We start from the raw sequence: 10,106 nt of genomic DNA, 5'->3' as shown, positions 1-10,106 counted from the left end.
CTTGGGCATGTTATCTCATTTTATCTCATGTTATCTCATTCCCAACAGCTCTGTTCAGGAAGTATCATTACCCCCATTTTGTAGCCGAGAATACTAAGGCTCAGAGGTTAGGTGACTTATGGCTGTAATAAACAATAGTTAACATTGATCGAGCGTACATTGATTGAGCGTTTACTCGCTGCGGTGGTAAAATGCATTGACTGACTCCTCAATCCCAAGAATACTCTGAAGCACTGTCATTGTCCTTACAGAGAAGATAAATCGCTTGCCCAAGTTCACCTAGGAAATGACAAAGGCAGAATTCAAAACCCAGGACCCTGTGGCTCCAAGGCATTTCCTTCTATCTGTAAATAGTGTCTTAACATTGTATGGCTTATTTTAGCACCTAGAAACCTATCTCCAGGTATGATGCGAACCCCCTCCTCTTGGGATTCCTGAACTCCCAGTGAGGAATACTGAGCCAGAGACTCCTCTTGCTGTATGACCTTGGGCAACTTGCTTCAAACCAAATTGCTTGGGCAATTTGGTTTCTTCATCCGGAAATGAGGAAGAGTGACCCTTGTCGACATTACTGGCTTGTAAACGTCTACCCAGAGAGAAACCGCATGTACAGACACACATGCAAGGCCTCTGGGAGGACTTGGTCTTCTTAAATTGCAACAGAAAGCACTTTCCTCCCACTCTGGTCACCTTTACTTGCTATTCCAAGTCAATTCAATTCAACGGATGCTGGGGGTAGCCATATTGCTCTATAGTGTGCTGGGTTCTGGGGGTGTGGCAGGAAGTGGGGTGCACTGGAACCTGGTGCCTGCCCTCTTACCCACCTGAAGGTTGGCTGCAGTGTGAGAGCTCAGCATCTGTTGAATTGAGTTAACTTGAAATAGCAAGTAAAGGTGCCCAGAGTGGAAGGAAAGTGCTTTAGTCCATGCTTTAGTCTCCCCAGACCTGGCCCTTCCTGCCGAAGACACTCCTAGGGAGGCCTCATAAATAAGTCCTCCTTTTTTTGCTGAACCCAGCTTGAGTGAATTCCTCTGATTCAAAATTCCGGAGCCCAATCAGTACAGCCCTACCTCCCTCCAGGCCAAAAATAAAAAAATAAAAAAGTTTAAAAATACCCTGATGAGAAACCCCACCCTACAGGCTCGTTTGTCAGAAAGACTGGGAGAGAGAAAAAGCTGAGCACAGGAGCGTTGGTCTCTCAGGATTCTGGGGGCAGAAGTGGGCTCTGTGACCTGGGGAGCCACCTCTAACTAAGTATTATGCAGTGGCTGGAGCTTGTGCTTGCTTTGATTGGAACCATTTCTAAAAACTTGATCCCAAGATGGAGCCCTCACTATAGGTGCTTAATCATAACCCAGTGTGGTTCACATTTATTCAGCTTTTGAAATACACAAATTGCCTTATCACCCCCTCTAGGAAGCCTTGCTGGACTGTCCCACCAAGCCAAATCAATCTTTCTCTCCCCTGCATCTTGGACACCATTCTGCTGAGGCTGTCACGCTGTCTCAAGATAAGCAGGCTGTGTGCAGAGGGAAGAGCGAGATAAGGCTGGGTTCAAATCCCAGCCCTATGGACCATTCTCATTGGTAAAATGGGTGTGAAAATCTCTCCCTTGTAGGGTCATTTTAAGAATCTTATGATACTGTGTATTGGTGAGTTCAGCACAAAGCCAGGCACTTAGTCACATCTCAAAAGCAGCTTTACTATTGGTAGCACGGTCTGTTTAGATGCTCTTATCTTCCCTGCTTCACGTGAGTGCTTTGAAAACAGACAAGAGCCGATTTACAGCTGTTGTCTCATATCAAACAATGCCTGGTGTACAGTAAAAACCTGTTCAGTCACTGATACTGCATTTTGGGTCCATGAGCTTCCTTAAGCATCCCAACAAGCCGTGAAATCGACAGGGTGGCATTCTGCCTGGGCCCTGAATGGGAGGAGTCCCCAGGTCTAGTTGAACCCAAGTCGAGGTCTACCCTCTAGCTGCTCAAGTTGTATTTCTGCTCAAGACTGAATTAATCTCAATCTCATTGGACGTGAATTAAGCTGTAGGACCTCATATTCTGCTTGGGCAATACCCATTACTGATTGGGGTTTCTCAGCGGGGGACTGAGTCAAGCAGAAGATGGGGTGGGGATGGGGGGACATGGTAGCTTTCCCCTAGAGGAAGCCCAGCCTTGGCCTGGCCCAACTGGCCAAGGAGTGCTTTGCTGAGTTATGGGAGTTCAGTGCTCAAGGTTCCAGAGGAGTCTGGGCCCCCAAGATTCTCAGAATCATCTGCCCAATTATCCCCACCTGAGGTCTCAGCATCCCACTGTCTGCCCAGCAGGGTTCTTGACTTTGGCTGAGATCCGGCCAAGCTATGCCCTCCTTCTCCTTCACAACCCTGTGACCCTCCTGCCCCCAATTCCATACCGAGTCTGATTTTCAGTGCAGGATACCCTTTGGCTGCAGAAGGCGAGAGTCTCTTACAACAGCACCATGGGGATTTTGCTCTCCACTGCATGGCCTGAGTTGACAGTGGATCAACCCAAGCCTGCTGTTTTCTTCCTTTAAGGCTTCCAGAGCAGTTAGCCGCCAGCCAGCCTCACCATTCCTGTAAGGACCATTGCCCCTGGATTGTTTAGATGCTAGTGCTTTCATCTGATCCCCTACCCCGCCATCACCTGTACCTCTTCCCAGCCCACCACAGGGACGGTCTTCATCACCATAATACCAGGGTGGCCACCATCACACATCCCACGACAACAGCGTCCTCATTGCACCTCACCAAGTGACCCAGCTCCAAAATGCCCCCCTGTAGTGGCGTTCTCAGGGCTGCAACTCTCTTAGCTTAAGATCCCCCCCCAAAGTAGAATCCAATGCAAAGGCTTGCGTATAGGGAGTTTATTTTGGAAGTCATTCTAGGGACCAGAAATGAGGGACGAATACCAGTGGGAAAAAAGAGAAAGCAGAAGAGCCAAGATAACGGTGCATTATTAGGTCATGCCATGGGTCACTGCCAGGACCTTCCAAGCAGTGCACAGAGGGACCTTGTGGGCCAGATGACCGCCTGGCAGAAGCATTCACCCCATGGTGCCTGTGCACCCCAGGTTGAGGCTGGCTCAGTGGAAGCAACTTCCCTCCACAAGTCCTCCCGCTGAGCCTGCTCCTGCCAGCCTTGTGTTGGGGTGCTGCGGAAGCCCCTGGGCAGAAAATGAAAACCGCCTCATGCTGACAGGAGGCGAGGTGCTGGTGGTGCAAAGGGAGCTGAAGCCCGCCCGGAACTGCTTGCCACAGCATGGCTGGAAATAGAGTTGTAGCCGCGCACGTGGCAGGCGGCATTCAGAAGGAATCTGGTGCATTCTCTCGTAGTTATGAAAACAGGCTCTGGAGCCAGGCTGTCTTGATTCCAATCCTTCTGCTGTGCTTCCTTTCCCTCCACTTACAGAAGGGGGAATACTAAGAAGAAAGTACTTTATAGGGCTGTTATGAAGTAAATGAGAAAATCCATGCAAGATGCTTATAATAGTGCCTGGCATATAATAAACACTCAAGGGCGGCTTCTAATGTCCCCATTTTACAGTTGAGGAAAATGAGATACATATTTTTTGAGGGATGAGGAGAAAGGGGACAAAGAGAGGAAGGGAAGGATTTCGAGCAGACCCAGCTCAAACCTCCAGAGAAGCGGCAGCCCTGGCTCTCTCAGCGTTTCTATGTCCTCTTCCCCTATCACAGGAGAGGCCTAAGGAGGGGCAGCAAAGGCTTTCTTCCCCAATCAGGCATTCAAGCTTCCTCTGTTCCAGCTCCAGGGTCTGTGGGTTCCTTGTGATGTCACAGCTGGTTGCTATGGAGACCAGGTTGCTGTGAAAGTCAATCCGAGGCCCATTAGGAGCACAGTGATCAGCAGCCCAGGGAGAGAAGAAAATGAGGCTGCCCATGAGGTCTAATGAACACCTCTCGTCATATCCCAAACACACAGACACACAATAGAGCCCGCAGGTCCTGAGTGAGTCCCCTGGCCCACCCCACTCAACTGAGATCTGACAACATATGTTTGGGGACAAACAGCCCCAGCAGCCAGGAGCAGGTCACATCATACGTAGTCAGCATCAGCCACGGTCCCCACCCACTCTCCCGGGGAAAAAGGTGCTGCTTGCAGGCAGCGTGGCATCCGAACATCCCCATGGCGATGCTGAAGTCAGACCTCACTACGGTGATCTCACGCTGGGGCCACCAGACCCAGGCCAGGTTGGGAGTAGGCTGTTGGCCCATCGCTGGCTGTCATTGTCACCAAGGGAAGAGGAGAAGCTGTGAAGAGTCGCTCTGGAAAAAACAAATCTGCTCATAGGGCAATGGGTCTGGGTGAACCTATCCCGGCCCTCTTGGCTGCTGGGCCAGGGCCTGGTTTTTCACAGGGCACCATTGAGGCCACAGCCTCTGAAGAGAGCATACAACTGCCCTAGAAAGCGCTCTTGTCACCCCTGCTGTAAGTCTCCCAATCGGTTGCTTTGAGAGCCTTTCCTTTTACTGTGTATAGGGAAAATCTTCTGGGGGGATTGGCAGAGGTTGGGGGAAGCACCCTATGCCCTTCTCTGGATTGCAGGGGATCCTCCCTCTATGCCCTGGTGAAGCATTGCCCACCCCCTTCTCCAGGGCTGAGCCAGACTCCAGGCAGCCTCCAGCCACCCGTGCCTCCGTTTCACCCCTGCCTGTCTGCTGCTGTCCTTAGCCAAGCTCTTCTGCATTCCCCGGCTCCGGGCCCCACCATACTACCTGCTTAGTTGGGACACTTTTGCAGGAGGGACTGTCGCCTTTCTTTTGCTGCACTTTTTTTTTTTTTTTTGAGACAGAGTCTTGCTCTGTTGCCCAGGCTGGAGTGCAATTGCACAGTCTCAGCTCATTGCAAGCTCCGCCTCCCAGGTTCAAGCAATTCTCCTGCCTCAGCCTCCCAAGTAGCTAGGACTACAGGTGCGTGGCCACCATATCCGGTTAATGTTTTTGTTTGTTTTTTGTTTTTTGAGACGGAGTTTCACTCTTGTCACCCAGGCCGGAGTGCAATGGCACAATCTCGGTTCCCTGCAATCTCCGTCTCCCAGGTTCAAGCGATTCTCCTGCCTCAGCCTCTCGAGTGGCTGGGATTACAGGCCAGGCTAATTTTGTATTTTTAGTAGAGATGGAGTTTCACCATGTTGGCCAGGCCAACTGGTATCGAACTCCTGACCTCAAGTGATCTGCCCGCCTTGGCCTCCAAAAGTGCTGGGATTACAGGTGTCAGCCACCGCGTCCAGCCTGGACTTTCTTAAGAAACAGTTACTCCTAACCTAGAGCTTGACTTCATAGCTGGGCCCTTCATCCTGCCGACAGGCAGTGTGGGGAGAGAGGAACCGCAGAGGCGTCTGGGAGGCAAACCTCATTGCCACCCCTTTCTAGAGACATGGCCTTGGGCAAGTCACATCCCCTCTCTGAGACTCTTGTTTTCTCAGGGTCATTGTGAGGATTAGATGACCACATAAGTGTTCATCCCTTTCTTCCCAATGCTGCATCTGAACCCCCAGATGCCACCTCCCACATCGGAGGCCCTGCATCCATGCTCTGCATTTCCGGCTGCCCATACATCTGTTGCTCTGCCTGGGCCCCTCAAGGCTGGTGGTGTTCTTACACCTTGCTTTTGCTGACTCAGTGGATGTGTCTAGCTACCACCAGTCCCGACCCCATTCTGTAGGTCCCTTCTAGAAAGGAGAGCCACCAAGAGCCTATGCACTGCTCTGTGTTAGGATCTGTGACAGACATTTCACACCCATTATTCTAATGAACTCTCACCCCAAGCCTGGCACAGAGCAACCACTAGTCCCATTTTAGGGATGAAAAAATTGAGACAGAAGTAAAATGACCTGTCGGGCGCGGTGGCTCACGCCTGTAATCCAAGCACTTTGGGAGGCCAAGGTTGGTGGATCACGAGGTCAGGAGTTCAAGACCAGCCTGCCCAACATGGTGAAACCCTGTCTCTACTAAAAATACAAAAATTAGCTGGGCAAGGTGGCGGGTGCCTGTAATCCAAGTTACTCAGGAGGCAGGAGAATTGCTTGAACGGGGACCCAGGGGGCGGAGGTTGCAGTGAGCCAAGATCATGCCACTGCACTCCAGCCTGGGCTACAGACGGAGACTCAGTCTAAAAAAAAAAAAAGAAGTAAAATGACCTGCCGAGGTCATATGACAACTATAGCTACCATTGACCAAGCATTTTCTCTTTGTTGAGTTTTATACTAAAATCCTTTACACCTATCATTGCACTATAGAGTAGGAAGTTAAGCACCCGAACTCTGGAGCCAGACTGCCTGGGTTTGAATCCTGCCTCTGCCTCTTACTAGCTGTGTGACCTTGAGCAAGTTATTTAATCTCTTTGTGCCTTGGAGTCCTTATCTGTAAAATAACATAGCAACAGTGCCTCCTTTATAAGATTGTCATGAGGATGAAATTAGGGATAAAATGCTTAAAGTCATGTCTGGCACAAAGTAAATGCTATATAGTCTTTTCTCTTTCCTTCTTTCTTTCTTTCTTTCTTTCTTTCTTTCTTTCTTTCTTTCTTTCTTTCTTCCTTTCTTTCTTTCAAAAGGTGAAGAAAGCCTCACAACAGCTCTTAGGGTACAGTACTACTGTTAGTTGCATCTTAGGGAGTACATAGGCACAGAGAGATGAGTTCACATACTTGAGGTCACGCAGCTCATACACTGCAGGGCTGGGATTAGAGCCCAGAGTTCATTGTATCAGGAGCTGTGCTGGTCCCATCTTGCCATCCACCCTGCAGGAGAGGACAGCAGGGGTCCTGCCAGAGGGTAAGATCCATGGCAACTAGGAACCAGAAGAGAGTGCTGCCCTACTCACAGAGCCTGGCTGGGGCTGGGTAGGGGCAGAAGGACTCAGTGGCTGGTGGAGGAGGGAGAGAAAGGAGTAGCCAGCTGAGGCTCGCCAAGATCTTAGCATCCAAAATTCCTGCTCCAGCTGAGAAGGAAGCATGGCCGGGCTGAGCTGCCACAGAGCTAGGCTTTGGGTCACCACCAAAGCCCCATGCTTCTTGCCCAGATTGAGCTTGAGCCCTTGTAAATCCTTGCATTTATCAGTAGTACATTCCATAAATGGGGTTATTATTTCCAACTCTGTGACCTTAGGCAAGCAGCTTGACCTTGCTGGACCATGTGTCATGAGGTTGTTATGGGGGAAGAGTGAGTTAGTGGATGGGAATATAAAGTTCCTATCACAGTCCAGCACAGGGCAGGAGGTGTTCAGGATAAGGAGATTCCCTTTCCCATGCCCAGGCACCGTGGTTGATCCTTGGTCAGTAGAGCATCCCCAGACGAATGCCCAGGTGGACACTTGTGTCTTTGTGGTTGTCTTAGGGTAGAGACTCAGAGGCCTGCAGATGTCTTTGCCACTTTCACAGGCTCTCTGGGAACTGGAAACTGAACTTTAAGAAATAACTATAGTGCAAAGGTGAGTACAAATATAATCAGATTTTCATCATGTTCTTCCTGCAAAACTCTCTTGGAAATGACAGCCAACTTCCATTCTATTGCAGGAAACTAAGGGAAATGGGTTCAACCCAAAGCAGAAGGGACTGTGATGATCACAGTGACCTCCTGAGGCCAGCACGGTGGTAGCAGCCAGAGACAGCAGCTGAGTGAGACCCCAAGGGAGGGATGAGCCAGGCAGTGTGTGGTTGGAGTTCTCCCAACACATCTCGTTTTCCTCACCTCCAGATCACACACATGCACACACACACACATGTGCACACACCCACCCTTACACACTCCTGCCCGAAGGTTTCTGCAGGACTCCTTCCTGGCGCCCCGTCCTTTGCTGCCAGCGTCACACCATACTGCAAGGCTTTGCAAACTTTCCCTCCAAAGTGAAGGAGACCCTCTGGCCATCTGAGGCTTGGCCTGAAGCAACGGCGTCAGAGCGCAATCTCAGGCCTGCAGGAAGTGCGCGGCGTGCCACATACATTATCTCACTTAATCTCATTAGCAGGAAATGTCTTTAAAGTCTTATGTTGGCGCTTAAAAATTCATGAGCCGTTTAGCCCTTTAAAAAGCCAGGTTTTTAAAAATTTGCAATGAGATTGAGAAAATTATGGTCATCGGAATTCCCTTCAGAGACAACACTTAGCTGAGTGCCTTGGTTGCAGGGAGGAGGCTGATGGTGGAGGAGGGGGCAGTGGGGATGGCAGAGTGGGGGGCATGCCAAGGGGACAGTCAGGTGAGAAAAGATGATACTAAATCGCTCTATATTAGTATTAGTGGAGTGAGGAGGAAAGAGGGTATGTTTGGGGGTGGGGAGACTGATTGGGTATGTGAGAGAGAATGTGTGTGTGAGTGTTGTGAGAGAGTGTGTGTGTGTGTGAGTGTATGTGAGAGTATGTGAGAGTGTGAGTGTGTGTGTGTGAGAGAGTGTTGTGAGAGAGACTGTGTGTGTGAGAATGTGAGTGTTGTGAGACTGTGTGTATGTGTGTGAGTGTGTGTGTGAGTGTGGTGTGTGAGTGCATGAGATAGAGTGTGCGTGTTTGCGAGAGTGTGAGAGAGTGTGAGTGTATGTGTGTGTGAGAGTGTGTGTGAGTGTGTGTGTCAGAGAGTGTGTGTGTATGTGAGAGGAATGTGTGTGTGAGAGAGTGTATATGAGAGAGAATGTGTGTGTGAGAGTGTGTGTGTGTGTATGTTAGAATGTATGTGTGTGAGAGTGTGTGAGAAAGTGTGAGAGTGTGTGTGTGAGAGAATATGTGTATGTGAGAGAATGTGTGTGTGAGAGACAGTGTGTATATGTGAGAGAATATGTGTGTGTGAGAGAGAGACTGTGTGAAGAGAATGTGTGTGTGAGAGTGTGTGTGAGACAATGTGTGTATGTGAGAATGTGTGTGTGTTAGTGTGTGTATGTGAGAGTGTATGTTAGAGAGAATGTGTGTGTGTGTGTGTGAGAGAATGTGTGTGTGAGAGAATGTGTGTGAGAGAATGTGTGAGTGTGTCTGTGAGAGAATGTGTGTGTGAGAGAGAATGTGTGTATGTTAGAATGTGTGTGTGAAAGTGTGAGTGTGTGTGTGAGAGAGTATGTGTGTGAGAGAGTGTGTGAGAGCGTGTATGTGAGAGGCTGTGGGTGTGAGTGTGTGAGGGTGTGTGTGAGACAGTGTGTGTGTGAGAGTGAGAGAGTGTGTGTGTGAGTGTGTGTGAGAGTGTGTGAGAGAATGTATGTGAGAGAGAATGTGTGAGAGACAGTGTGTATATGAAAGAGAATATGTGTGTGAGAGAAACTGTGAGAGAGGAATGTGTGTGTGTGTGAGAGTGTGAGAGAATGTGTGTATGTGAGAGAATATGTGTATGTGTATGTGAGAGAGTGTGTGTATGTTAGAATGTGTATGTGAGAGTGTGAGAGAGTGTGAGAAAGAGAGTGTGAGAGAGAATGTGTGAGAGTGTGTGTGTGTATGAGAGTGTGTGTGAGAGAATGTGTGTGTGTGAGAGAGTGTGTGAGAGAATGTGTGTGTGAATGTGTGAGTGTGTGAGGGTGTGTGTGTGAGAGAATGTGTGTATGTGAGAGTGTATGTATGTTAGAGAGAATGTGTGAGAGAGTGTGTGTGAGGGAGTATGTGAGAGAATGTGTGTGAGTGTGTGTGAGAGAATGTGTGTGTGAGAGAGTGTGTGAGAGTGTGTGAGAGAATGTGTGTGTGTGAATGTGTGAAAGTGTATGAGGGTGTGTGTGTGAGAGAATGTGTGTGTGTATGTGAGAGTGTGTGTATGTTAGAGAGAATGTGTGTGTGAGTGTGTGAGGGAGTATGTATGTGAGAGAGTGTGAGAGAATGTGTGTGTGAGTGTGTGAGAGTGTGTGAGAATGTGTGTGTGTGAATGTGTGAGAGAGTGTGTGAGGGTGTGTGTGTGAGAGAGAATGTGTGTGTGTATGTGAGAGTGTGTGTATGTTAGAGAGAATGTGTGTGTGAGTGTGTGACAGAGAATGTGTGTAAGAGAGTGTGTGAGAGACAATGTGTGTGTGAGAGAGTGTGTATGTGAGAAGGAGAGAACGTGTGTGTGAGTGTGTGTGAGAGAGTGTGTGAGTTTGTGAGAGAGTGTGTGGTGTGTGAGAGTGTGTGT

At 49.2% G+C, this 10,106-nt stretch overlaps 2 long non-coding RNA genes across 3 annotated transcripts; one reads left to right on the top strand and one right to left on the bottom strand.

Annotated features, from left to right (window-relative positions):
• Positions 1-2,961: 2,961 nt before the first annotated feature.
• On the bottom strand, positions 2,962-5,392 carry LOC108519230 (uncharacterized). 2 transcript variants are annotated; one of them, XR_001882575.1, is made up of 3 exons: positions 5,301-5,392; positions 4,184-4,302; positions 2,962-3,840 (listed from the first exon to the last, which is right to left on the bottom strand). It is a non-coding gene; the product is annotated as an uncharacterized LOC108519230 (long non-coding RNA). The 2 variants fall into 2 exon arrangements; XR_001882574.1 differs by lacking the exon at positions 5,301-5,392 and having other exon boundaries at positions 2,962-3,438; positions 3,654-3,840; positions 4,184-4,270.
• On the top strand, positions 3,851-8,087 carry LOC108519231 (uncharacterized). The gene is made up of 4 exons (XR_001882576.1): positions 3,851-4,465; positions 4,850-4,947; positions 7,374-7,467; positions 7,553-8,087. It is a non-coding gene; the product is annotated as an uncharacterized LOC108519231 (long non-coding RNA).
• Positions 8,088-10,106: the final 2,019 nt, after the last annotated feature.

The sequence above is a fragment of the Rhinopithecus bieti genome, unplaced genomic scaffold (genome assembly GCF_001698545.2).
Source record: "Rhinopithecus bieti isolate Rb0 unplaced genomic scaffold, ASM169854v2 scaffold_46101, whole genome shotgun sequence".
Taxonomy (NCBI): domain Eukaryota; kingdom Metazoa; phylum Chordata; class Mammalia; order Primates; family Cercopithecidae; genus Rhinopithecus; species Rhinopithecus bieti.
Note: the sequence above shows the minus strand (reverse complement) of the source record. Positions and strands in the feature narration are given on the sequence as shown.